Source organism: Eleutherodactylus coqui, chromosome 1, assembly GCF_035609145.1.
Source record: "Eleutherodactylus coqui strain aEleCoq1 chromosome 1, aEleCoq1.hap1, whole genome shotgun sequence".
NCBI lineage: Eukaryota > Metazoa > Chordata > Amphibia > Anura > Eleutherodactylidae > Eleutherodactylus > Eleutherodactylus coqui.
Window position 1 is genome coordinate 460,155,724 of NC_089837.1, and position 13,658 is coordinate 460,169,381.

General features: G+C 45.2%; 1 protein-coding gene across 3 annotated transcripts in view; it reads right to left on the reverse strand.

The window, feature by feature from the left end:
* Nucleotides 1-13,658, reverse strand: part of ATF7 (activating transcription factor 7) — a 93,673-nt gene that overhangs the window by 67,527 nt on the left and 12,488 nt on the right. The window contains exon 1 of one of the 3 annotated variants that reach the window (XM_066584259.1): nucleotides 6,818-7,000. The exons of the other annotated variants lie outside the window; for them this stretch is intronic. The gene's annotated coding sequence lies outside the window, so the exon portion shown is untranslated. Of the gene's footprint in view, nucleotides 1-6,817; nucleotides 7,001-13,658 lie in introns of those variants that run through there. 3 annotated transcript variants of the gene reach the window in all.

Consider the following 13,658-nt stretch of genomic DNA (forward strand, 5'->3'; position numbering starts at 1 on the left):
CCCTATTGTTTCCATCAACTGATTACTATGTAACCGTGGTTCTGTCATTTTTGTACTTTTGTCTCTGTATCCCCCCTATGTAAGCGCTGCGGAATATGCTGACACTATACAAAAAAAGATTATTATTATCTGAAGAGGGCCCAAAATATTACCAGAGCCCAATACCCACCAACATATACCACTACACAGGGTTTGCCGTAATTGCACCCCCAAGCTGGAGTGCAGTTTAGTGCATAGCTCTATTCACGCAGTAGAACAGTCAGAAATTACATGAAAAAAATCATTGTGCTGAGCATTCTGATACTTGTAATTCTGCATTCGCCTGAGTGGGGTCAGATATATTGGATGATAGGAATTTACGACTAGCTTTGACTTTCAGGAATTCAACCAAATAGAGAAGAATCATTCTCAAGATTGTCAGAAGCTTTGAAATTATTCTTAGAGCCGCGGAGAGGCCAAAGGCCATCACTTGTAGTCGGAATTTGAAAATATAGAAGTTTTGCTTTTCTCTCAAACTTTTGAGAGCCTGGATGAATGGGAACATCTAAGGGGCCTGAAATAAAACGGCTGACCGGTAGGAGGTTGAATATTCGGGTTGTAATTTACATATTAAAGTTCTTGCACGGAATAAGACAGACTTGAAGTTTTGAATCATCATAAATGTCAAAAAAAATCTAAGTTTAGTTTGCTGACCCAGAACAGAGGGAAATAGATCCATGGCGGTTGCTTGAACCTAGAGTTGTTCTAGAAGAGAAGTTTCCTGCTTCTATAGCAAGCTGATGGGTGGACTTTCAGATCTCAACGACTGCTTTTGTAAGACAATTTGTGGTTACAGTATGCAGAATTCAAGACGTCTTGGACGTAGAGCTTCAGCCTGACCACCATAAGGATACCGGGTCATTGTCCTACTCTTGAACTTCAGGATTACAGAGGAACTCCATTCCTCTAGACTAAAACTAATTTCAAGCTTTTGTCTTTTTTGCAGTACTGATCACAAAACATCAGTCAACAGATCTTATTTAATCAGTTCAGTCATCAAACTAATGAAAAGTTTGGCACCATGTTGGCCAGTAGAGCAAACTATGCTGCTCTGCTTAAGTATGAAGACAGGTTAACTATTGGTCAAAATGTCATACAAATGTGTCATCAAAGAATACAGCAAACTCACTTGTGAATCCATGGGGGAATCCATCCCTGTCCCCACTGTGACTATATATGCAGATATAGGTTAAAGAGACTGCATCCTTGTCTACTCTTGAGGCTCCTCACCCAGTGCCCAATGTTTGGACCTAGCAAAAGGCAGTCTGGTGGTCATGTGCTGTTCATTGTGCACATGACTACTCAGCCAATCACAACCCTCAGCAGTAATTCTTCTATGGCTGCTGAAGCCTGTCATTGGCTGAGTGGTCATGAGCACGATGATCATCAAGTGACCACCAGCCAGGTTCTTGCAGGTTCCGAGTGATGGGCACCAGGGCCCCAGCGCTAGACGGGGATTCTCTGAAGTAGGCAAGGATGCATTTTTTCCTTTGTTTTAGACAATTTTAAGCTTGGGTAATTTTGGTAAAGTCCCGGAAAAACCCATTTAAATACCTAGCAGAATTTCACAAATAAAAAAAACTGATGAAAATTCATAAACTACTAATTTGCTGAGCTAATCTTTTAGGTGTTGTCATTGCAGTCTTAACCGGGAAAAAGCTGAAGAAATGTGATCTCCTCAAGGCAATTTCAAAAATGTTGGAAAGCCCCAAATCAACACTGCGTGTAATTAGGCCTCAGTCACTTCCCAGGTTTTTCTGAGAATATTGTTTTTTTGTTCATGGGATCTTGAAGCAATTTCCACAAATTCAAAAGGGAAGGGGGACAAGTATGGATGGTCTTCGCTGCAGGTACATCTATTGTAGGAGTCTTGTCCCATCGTTCAGCAAGAGGGTAGGCTTCTTGTATCCCAGCCCTCTAACAATCTCAATTATTCCTTTAACCCCTTAACGACCGGGCCATAGTGTTTTTACGTCCTGCAGCTGCAGGTCGTGTATGGAGGGAGGTAGCGCCGCTATCTCCCTCCATACAGCGCGGGCGTCAGCTGTTTATTACAGCTGACACCCGTGGGCAATAGCCGCGCTCGGCCGTTCGGCAGATCGCGGCTATTAACCCTTTAAATGCCCCGAACGCTGTTTGGGGGTCCCACACGGCCCCCCCGCGGTGAGATCGGGGGATCCGTGCAGGTGTCATGGCAGCCGGGGGCCTAATGAATGGCCCCAGGGCTGCCTTAGCAGACTGCCTATCAAGCCATCCACACAGGGTGGCTTCATAGACTGCCTGTAAAAAAGCAGTATGACGTAATGCTATAGCATTACGTCATACTGCAGGAGCGATCAAAGTAAAGGACTTCAAAGTAAAGTAAAAAAAAAAGATCAATAAAGTTTTTTAAATTGTAAAAAAAAAAAAAAAAAAAAGTTATAAAAGTTTAAATCACCCCCCTTTTGCCATATCCATTATTAAAAAATCTAAATCATAAAATAAAAATATGTATTTGATATCGCCGCGTCCGTAAAAGTCCGATCAAAGTAGTGCATTACTTTTTCTGCACGGTGAACGTCGTCCGAAAAAAAAAAATAAAGAACGCCAGAAATGCATTTTTTAAGTTACCCTGTCTCCCAGAAAAAACGCAATAAAAACCGATCAAAAAGTCGTATGTATTCCAAATTGATACAATCGGAAACTACAGGACATCCCGCAAAAAATGTGCCCTTGCACAACTACGCCGACGGAAAAATAAAGTTATCGCGCGCACAAAATGAGCGCAGAAAATAATTGAAAAAAATGTAATATCTTTAAAAAAAAATACAAGTACTACAGCAAAAACAATACTATATAAGTTTGGTATCGTAGTAATCGTACTGACCCATAGAATAAAAATATCAGGTCGTTTTTGTTGCAGTTTGTGCGTCGTAGAAACAGGACGCACCAAAAGATGGTGGAATGTCGTTTTTTTTCCCATTTCTCTTCGCTAAGAATTTTAAAAAAGTTTTTCAGTACATTATATAGTATAATAAATAGTGCCATTGAAAAATACAACTCGTCCCGCAAAAAACAAGCCCTCATACAGCGACGTCGATGGATAAATAAAGGAGCTACGATTTTTTAAAAGGGAGTAGGAAAAAACAAAAATGGAAAAAAGCAAAAAAGCCTGGTCACTAAGGGGTTAAAGAGGAGTGTTCCCATCACATACATTTATGGCACATCAACAGGATAGGTCATAACATGTCTTGATAGATGTGGGTCCGGATTCACCGCTATCATCAGGAGTCTCCCAACCCAACCAACTCTTGTATCCTGGTGGGGAATGAAGAGGTGGTCAGTCCTATGGTGTGCGTAGGGAGTGAGCTGTGTACTCTGGCCAATCAGACTTCTCCCTCCTCCCCTATCACAGCATTCAGTCTGACAAACATAGGGAGATTTGGTCCTGGCGCATCTTGTCTCCACCCGCAGAATGGGTGGAGACATGGGGTAGGCGCTCTTACACGCCCAAAACTGGTGATTGGCTGGCTAACACATTGAGGACTCTGGAGGCCGCTGCACCGTGCTCGGAGAACGGGCTTTTTTTGAAGCACCATGCCGCTCGTTGGCCGGCTCCTCCAGCTGTGCCGTGGTGACACCGGCATGCTGACAGCAGTCTGCCCACAAGCATATAGCTGGAAGTGGCAGATGTAGCTCTCCCCACAATATAGGGCAGCAGATTGCTAAAGCAGTCCCGCTGTCTCCACCAGAGGCTCCGCCCCTCACCCTCCTACGGCTGTAATTCCTCAGCGGCGCCATGTGTCAACGTGGCGGCAGGGGGGATTCTGGCAAAGGGGGAGACGTGTGCTGTTCTCAGGGGGATGGGCGGCGTGCATTGTGACAGCAGTGGACGTGACAGGACCACAGCCATGAGAGTGACAGCGGGCTAGCTGATCGAAGCGACAGAAGCGGACATGTCAGTGTGGCAGCAGGGCGGGGGGGGGGGGGGGAAACTGACAGTGGGACTGGCTGATCGGGGTAATGGAAGCGGACATGGAACTTAGCTGGCGGGGACATGTGTGAGGGCAGCGGCGGGGGCACCCCTCGGACACATGTGTGAGCTTCTCAGGGGGATGGGCGGTATGTCCGTCTCTGGAGAGCTGGGACGCCAATGAGCAGATGTGCCCATCACCTGGGCGTACCCTATAACTGTGCACGCCGAATCCATGTCTCCACCCTTACATCTGGTGGAGACAAGATGCACCAGTACCGGGAAATTTATGAAACTGTCTAAAAGAAAAACAGACTAAAAAGTCACCCATAGCAACCAATCACAGGGTAGCTTTCATGTCTTATTGTGCTCTTGAAAAACAAAAATGCTGTGCTGTGTTTGGTTGCTATGGGCAAAAAAGTTTTGCTTTTAAACAGTTGCAAGAAACTCCCCCAGTGTCTAAAAGTCCATTTACACGGGATGAGCTGTTGGGCAAACGATGCTCGATACTCATCACAATGAAGCTCGCTCTTGTGCTGTTACACGGGAGCGAGTATCGCTGACATCGCTAACAGTGCCGTCAGAATAGAGGCGGAGTGGGCCAGGGATTGTTCTCCCCCCACCCGCCTCAGGGCTCCTTCCCACTTGCGTTTTTTTAACGCTGCATTTTTTAAAGGCAAATGTCAATGGGACTTTCTAACGTTAAAAACGCATCGCACAAAAATCGCAGAGCACAAACTTGGGATGTGTTTTTAACATTTAAAAGTCCCAATGACAATCGTGTTAAGAAAACACTAGTGTACAGGAGCCCTCAATTCACAGTAAGGGGACAGTCGTTCAGACTGCATGCAGTCCTCGTTCAGTCGCTGCATGCTTTCACACGGGACGATAATCGTTCAATATTCCACAGGAGCGCGGGAATCTGAGCGATAATCACCCCGTGTAAAAGGGCCATAAGGCTGCATTCACAACTAGCAGATTTTCAGCTGCAGAAAATCTGGTGTGGACTTGCGTCAAAATCATAGTAACATAGTATGTAAGGCCGAATGAAGACAATGTCCATCTAGTCCAGCCTGTCTATCCTACTGTGTTGATCCAGAGGAAATAGGATTTTTAATTCCATGTAACTTAAGTGGAGGTAATATAACGTAGTTGCTGCCGGGCAGAAGTGAACATCTGCCTAAGCAACAAGGTTTTATTGGTCAGGGGTTTGAGCCACTCAGCTGCTGTTACCAGCTGCTCTCAAAACCATCCAGAGCAGGGCAGGAGGTGAAGTAAACACAAATTTGGCAGTAAAGCTCTCAGCCAAGCAGGGGTCAAAAGGGTGTCTCAATGCTAATAGTTAAGATCCCATGCATTTCATAAGGCGTTTCTACACTTTTGTCCATTCCCGGTAGATGCCATAAAAAACCAGAATTAGAATGCGTTCACACACAGCTTTTTACTGCGTTTTAGAACTGCCGTTTGAAAGGTTTCTCTGCCCCCCCACCTCCCCATCATTATTATTAGTGTAATTTTTTTTAACTTTTATCTTTTTGTACCATAATTTTTCAAAGATATTGAAAAGCCTATAAAAAGAAAAAACCCTAAAAAAAAACCTCTTAGGCCAACTTCACATGGGTGAGCGCGATATGGGGCTATGAATCCCACCCCCTTCAGTTTTGTTCGCCTGTTCGTTCAGTCCTTCACTGTGAATGTGAAGGACTGAACAACTGCCGCTTACTCGTAGCGAATGAACTACAATTTTTCAGCCTGCGTAAAATGAGTGACAAACCACAGTTATCACGTGCCGTTCAATCACTGGCCGTATTTACACGGAACGACGATTGCTCAAATTCACACGATCAACGAATAGGTCCGTGTAAAAGGGCCCTTACTGAAGAGGTCTGTTAAAGAACTGCAAGCATAGATCTATAGGGGAAATGAGCCACAAAGCATAGTGGAAAACTGTACAGGCCTATATAACATGGGAGGCCCAGGTTCACATGCACGGTATTCTTAGTCCAAAGCCTCCGACTCAAGCTGGGAACGCATTAATATGGTGCGCCCTGAAATAGAACACGACTATTTGGACACCAAGATACAAAATAAACATATAAACCTGTTCCAGCTTGTCCGGCCGCCAGGATTCCACCCCAGAGGTGACTGCACAGACCTTGCTATAAAGACACAAAGGTGATGCCTGCAGATCCACACAACGCTGAAGTGCTGGCACAAACCAATCATTCTTCTTCACATTTCCTATTCTGAGGCTGCTGTTAAAACAACAGAGTCCCACCGGCTTGGCTTACTGCCTGCTTGGGAGAGGCAAAGTCAACTGTGGAATGTGCGAGGGGAAAAAAGAAAAAAAAAAAAAAACACCGCAGACTTCTGGGGCCGAACTTAGATTTCCTTCATTTAAAATTCTAGAAGTTAGGGAAAAAAAAAAAACGTATGGATCGTAAGAAGCAAAAACCAAAAATCTGTCTCCTTTTTTCTCACTGGAGGAAATAGGATTTGCAGACCTTTTAACTGCTGAGCTATGACAACCTCAAAAAGATGCCAAGTGGACTCCTAGAAAGCCACCGGCTCCAGAATTAACCGTGCGTAGCCATTCCTGCAGTTCACATTCTCCTCCTGACGGCTGCAGTTCTTCCTCTTCCTATGCAGATGTTTCAGTTTCCAGGTAAGAAAAGACTAGTAAAAAGGCAACAAATGTTTCATCGCAGCCGGCTTCCCGCTTGCAGCTCTCCTGCAGCACAGCTAATAGCTGCAGTGATACTAGTTCCCGGAATTCTCAGACATGATACATAGTAACAAAAGTGTCAGGCTGCAATCATTTCTTACCTGCTGTCAATGGCTGGGCTTCTAATAAGGCTCATGTTATTTTCTCCTCTTCCCCCCACATGTGCGGAGGAGAGATTTGTAGGGCTGCTGCCCACTCAGTCCTGCTCTGCCTTGGCCAGACGCCGCATGTGGGAGGGAAGGAGCGCAGAGTCACAACTGCAGTGTCTATCACACAGTATGTTCTTGGAAGTGCACAGAATAGGACTGGACGGGCATTGCCCTGCATAGCGACATGCGTATGTGCCGTCCCGGAACGTGGTGTACGGCGAGCAGCCCATGCCATGGAACGCTGAATCACCGATTACTCAAAACAGTAATGCCCTATACAATAAAGCAGCCGCACGGAATAGGAGAGCCAACATCTTTCTAAACAATTATGAAGAATCATTCCAGAAGTATTAAAATAGTGCAAAACAGTTTAGGAATCGGAATAAAAGCTGGCCATATGCACTATCGTACCAAAGGTAATTAAACACCTAAGAATCAAAGGGAGTATTTATTTCAACATGTTGATACTTAGTGGGGCTCCTTTGGCCCTAATGACATCAGATACTCTCTGTGGGATACTTTCTACTAATGTCTGATACACTTCAGTTGTTATTTCCCTCCAATCATCCTGCAAATGTCTGGTGAGTTCCCAAAAAGATGATGGACGCTGTTCATATTTCCTGACCTGACGTTCCAGTTCGTTCTAAAGATGTTCAGTAGGTTCAGGTCAGGACTCTGTGCAGCCGGTCCAATCGTGGAACATCTATATCTCCGAACCAATGTAAGACAGTGTTGGGTTTGTGACAAGGCGCGTTGTCTTGTTGGAAGAACGGCTGACCCATCCCAGAGAATTGCCACATAATTGGCAGCTCATTATTGTCTAAAATGTCAAGGTGCGCCTCAGTGTTCATGGGTTCTACCACTACAACCCATGGACTGAGACCATACCACATAAGACAACCCCAGATCATAACGGACCCGCCGTATTTAACTGTTGGCACAACACACTCAGACAAAAGGCGTTCGCCAGGCTCCTCCACACCCAGGTACCCCTATCTGATTTGAAGATGGAACAGTGCAATTCATCACTCCATAGAACATTCTTCCATTACTCAACTGTCTAATGACGATGCTTCTTGCACCATTGTAGACCGGCCGATGCATTGTGCTTTGTGTTGAATGGCTTGTGTGTAGCGCCAAACCCGTTCGGCATCTTATGTAGCACGGCTTAGGACATGTAACACGCTAATAAGACACAATCCATTCTACTAATAGAGGTGTAGAAATACTTCTGGTAGGACAGTGTATCACGATTTCCCATGGCCATACCCTGAGTGGCTGCTCTGTAAAGATGATCGTCTTGGAGGACAATCCCATAAGTTAAAGTCACATATCATTGGTCGATCTCTGCCATGATCTGTGTGACTTGATCTGGGCTTCCATTCGTGGGATGTGGATCTGTTTGATATGAATGACTTTTCAACTACAGCACCCAACAATTACTGGGAAAATCCAACATGGTAGATCAACTTTTCCACTGGTTGACATCTGTCATGCTCGTTAGTGCCACATGAAGATACTAATGGTCAGCAGTAGACAGTCTAAAGCTATATTTGTATGTCAGCTGCGTGCAACCGGTTGTTTTAGGTGTGAGCTGGACACAACTGATGAGGTTTTCGTGTATCGGTCTGTTTCTCTGTTGGGCACAGAGACCCCTGTGTCACAGCTGATGCCACGAACAGTTTCTCTTTGGCGTTCCACCACCATGCCGAGTGGCAAAAGAAATGATGCCTATACTGAAAAACGTATGGGTTTAACAAAAAAACAAAAAGACTCAATTAGGTTATGTACACGGCGGAATCAGATGCAGATCTTTCATCATGGATTCAGCCTCTAAAAACAGCGGCAGAAGTCCACGGCTATCCTGCGTATTGCTCCACGGATCTGCACAGGGATTTAGCCCTTTGAATGGGCAAAATCTGAATTTGGAATTTCCGATATGATTCCACATTGATCTGTGTGAAGAAGTGACATTGGGAATGGTGTGGGAAATTCTGCACACGGATTGTGTCCAATCTCTGGGCTAAATCTGCATGTGGATTTCTGCTGCAATTTTGGGAGGCGGAATTTCGCAATATGCGCAAAAACCCCAAGGTGCGCTGTATGATAAGAGGCAGGCAGGCGGAGAGGGCAAGTTAGAGGAAAAAAAAGCAAAAAAAATAAATACACAATATACTATACTTTCACGTTCCAGCAGCCACTGAGTTGTGCTCGCTTTCAGTCACACTGCTTACAGTTAGTTACTTGGAGCCGCTGTCATAAACAGGCAGAAATAAGGTGCAGTCACAAAATTTAACTATTCTTATCACATTATGGAGTCAGTCATGTAAAAATGACATCCAGTAGTTGTGATACAGTGCATAGTAATACAACCGCAAACAGGGAGGAGAGACCGCTTCACATGGAGGAAGCCGAGCGGGAGGTAAATATTACACCCAAGGCTCCCTCTGCACCCACCCCTCAAATATCCAGGACTACAACCACATCCGAGTCCAGGGTTGTAAGCGTTATCCTTACCTCCCCGTCATTCCCCTGGTGTGACCGGTAAAAGCCGCTGCTCAATGCATTGGGCGGTGTCCTAAGTAGCCTACCTAGTTTTATAATGTGTGGACTACATAGCAGCACCGCTCAATGCGCTGCAGAGGCAGCTTCCAGCGCTCACATCGGGGAACTATGGGGGAGGTAAGTATAACATATCCCCAGACTCAGCGGGTCACTTACTTTCAGCTCATAAGCTTAGGCTAACAGTAGGTGACAGAGTATTCTTAAGTTGTCCCCTATACATTCATTTCTAGGGGGTGATGGAAGTAGGCAAGCACAGTCCTGATGAAGAGGAATGGAGTGACACCGCGCATACTTGACCACCGCTTCATTCAATCTCTTCCTCAAATGGAGGGGCCTCTGTTCTTGGGATAATGGGGGTTACAGCTGGTTATCATGTATCAGTGATAACCTTGGGGAAACTCCTTTAATTTGAATGTAATTGTTATACTCGTCCACTCCTGTTAGTGAAGATCAAGCTGGGCACGAAGATAGGACTCTTCTCTAAGTGACGTGAGAGATCTCTCGTAGACTCGTACACGAAAATATATCATATCTTCTTGCCCAGCACGATTTTCACCGGCGAACACTGCGGGAACCAAGCAGTGGGCAAGTATAAAAATTACATCCCTCAACTCCTGGAACAGCACCATAACCACCGCAGTGAGAACGGAGCTGTCGGCTTCCTCCACTGGCGCCCAGTTGAGAACAGTTGATGACAGACCGCCGCCTATGTACTATTGATGACCTATCATGAGAATAGGCCATCAGTAGTTTACAACTGGACAATCCCCTTAAGGCCAGTCCTAGTAGTCCTTTGTGTGTTGAGCAATTGTTTTTGAGGGTGACTTTGCATGGAACAAATGTCTGGCACTTCACTCAACAGCCACGCCAACAATCATCGCTCCTGTGCCTTTACATCGAATAGGTCACTGAATGGAGGCGGCATGCATCATTGATCTCTTCCAGCCGTTCGCCTCCACTAAGAGTGAACAGGCAGTCATTCATAGATGTAGAACTGCCTGTTTACACGGGCTGATAGTTACTTGGTTTTTAGGCAAGCTAAAAGCCAAGAGTCTGACAAGCGAGTGATTCTCACTCATTTGGCCTGTTGGGTCTCATGTTTACATGGGACAAGAGTTGGCAGTAATCACTCTTATGAACAATTACTTGGGCCACTAGGGGCCCGTGTAAAGCCACCCTTATTCATTTGTTTAGTGACCCTTCAAGTTACAATGGCGTCAGGAGACAACAGTCTTTCCTAGGACACCAACTTGAGACCAGACAACATACAATGTAACAGACAGTCCGGATTTGCCTCACATGAACTTTGTTGGAAGATCCAGCCAATCAGTATGGACATTAAACTGGTACAACCCCTGTATTACTGAAGTGCCTGCACTGATTGGCTGTCTAGTAATGTCTCTCTACAATACAATGCAGTACTACATGTCCTGTACTGCTCTTTATATGTACACGGCGTCCCGAAGACGTTCCTGTCCGCTACATAGAAAGTGATGTCCAGCAGCTCTTTCTTACTGTTACATCTAAGGATGTGTGTTATCTGTATGGGTCACCTGCTTGATTTTCTTTCATCTTCACTTTGTATTACTTATGGGCAAACAAAATACTAGTTTTCCATAGAATTCTAAGTTCACATACAATGGTCATCCCGATACTGGATGGAGGGCCTCTGTGTATGTGTTGTGGATAAGAGAATGGAAAGGTTCTAGAATAGGGTCATGAACAGTTACATTCGGACCCACAATTTATTACCAAATTATAGATTTCTGATCCAGTTTCTCTTTCAGTAATTCCACAACTCCGAACCTTTTCCCAACCGTGACACAGACTCCGACTGAAGTAAGATCCATAGGATTCCCCCACAAATATTGCTGTGACAGTGAAAAATCAGTTGGGTCCTTGGGGCTTTCAAATAGAAGTTCTTGAACATTTCCAATTGGCCATTTAGCGCAGACTCCTCTACCAACACTGAACGTTTGAGAGGCTGTTTAGGATTATGCTTTTTTGTGTGCATTTTCTGTCCGTGCGTTTTCTACTTTTTTTAACTGATTGAACGCGGACAGCGCACCGGCCTAGGAAAGTAAATTTGTGTATTCAGAGATGCGTTGACTGATGTTATGTGAACTAGGTCCTATTTCAGGGACCAAAATCTGTGTGCTGGTTTTTTTTTAGAAGTATGTTGCCAGGAGACAGCAAAAACAAAAACCGAAAAACTGATGGCCCACAAATGTATGTATGTGTGTATGTATCACACACATACATACACACACCAGAACCCCCCGCAACACTCACTCACATGAAGTCAGTCCGTTTATGAATGAGCTCCACACACACTCCATTCATCTAGCTTCAGTATCTGAGGAAGGACAATTACAGTTAAAGGACTTTCTCTCTAGACGCCCAATTCTTTTCTCTAGATGTCAGGTTCTCGGAGGTTTTACGAGCTCGCAGATGATTGATTAGCACTAATTTTGGTTCATAAACATTTTAGTAGTTAGACTTTATTTGTGCCATTAAAACTCATCCCAAAATCTAAAGTCATCCCCTGTCCAACGGATAGGGAATAAGCTTATGATCGGTGGAGCTCACTCAATGATCCCAAGAATGGGGGTTCCCGTGTCCCCCTCCTGACTGCGCCCCCCGCAGCAAGGTTTAATGGAGTAGCGGTGACACATACACATTCATTCCAACAGACAGCCGACTACAAGCTCTCGGCAACTTCTGTCAGCCCCAATGCAATTAACGGAGTGGCGGCTACACATCCGCGCTGCAGTTCCATTCATCCCCACAATGTGAGAGCCGGGCTTGAGGTGGTGATCAGCTGCCCACCAGTGCCCACGACCCCACGTAAGCTATTGGCACCAACAGAAGAGTTTTTAGTGAAGACGACGAATTTTCGGAGTCCCGAGGCGCATCTACATCCTGTGTTGACATCTGCATGCGCCAAGGCTCTGTTCAGAGAGCTTCTCTGTGGCGCTTTCGGCCAGTCTCACACAGGCGGTTTTAAACATGGCGTTTCGAACGGTGTATTCAAATGCGGTCGACGGCGTTTTTTTTAACTTGCCCCTTCATTGCAGTGGGTGAGGTGGTGCATAAAAAAAAAATAAAAATCACTGGAATGCACTAAAATAGAACCGCCAGTGTTCGAGAAGCGAGGCGTTAGAAAAGCCGCACTTAAACGCTCGTCTGAGAAGCCCCAATGAAATCAATAAAAGCTCAGTACGGCGTTTTTAGTTTCAAACATGGCGCTAAAAGCTGTAAAAATGCCCCCGTGATAGAGGCCTCACAGGCCTTTTCTCTAAAGCATTTAGCGCGGCATTTCAAACGTCGCGCTGAACGCTGTAAAATGCCTCCATTGTGGCTTCTCAGACATGCGTTCGAACCCAGCGTTTCTAACTACGCAATTTTTTTTCATGCTGTCTGCTCTATTTTAGTGCGTTTCAGTACTTTTTAACGCACGTCATCACCCATCACTCCATGGAGGGAGGGCAGAGGCGCCATGTTGTGGAAAGACATGCTGGGCCACTCTTATTATGAAAGCTATCTAAAAGAAAGTTTTTGTTGCCCATAGCAACCAATCACATCACAGCTTTTATTTCTTATAGTGCTGAGGTAAAATGAAAGCTGCGCTGTGACTGGTTGCTATGGGCAACAAAGACTTTTTTTTTTTTTTTAAAGTGCCTTTATAAAAGCGTGGCGGCTGGAAACTTTGTAGTGGCCACTTTGTATAACTTGCCCAATCACTGTAAGCAAACGCCATATATCTCCTCTTGGCCGGCCGCAGGGTGTATACAACATACTTACCACGTTATATAGACACTATATACTATAGCAGGAGCCGAGTATACGGGGTCACCAGGTTAGGAATGGTGACAGCAGTTGCTAGACTAAGTCAACAAGATACGTAAGGGATACATACGCCGACATGACCCCGCACCGCGGCCTCCAGAATTAGTGCTATTCCCCGCTATACTGACTGGTGGCGTTTCGCTGCCGGCTATTGGCAGCACGTTGACGGCTCTGGACACATGGTAAATCCCATCAGCTTTGTTCCCTCCTCCACACTTTCATATCCAGTCCGGGGCTCTCAAAATAGACTTCCCACAACTGTTCCGAGCGCTCAGCTATTTTCTGTCAGCATTCAGCACATCCTCAGGAAAACCTCTTTTCTTGGTGAGAACACAATACAACATTGATGGCTCTGCCGGCGTTTCCCTTGATAAGATAG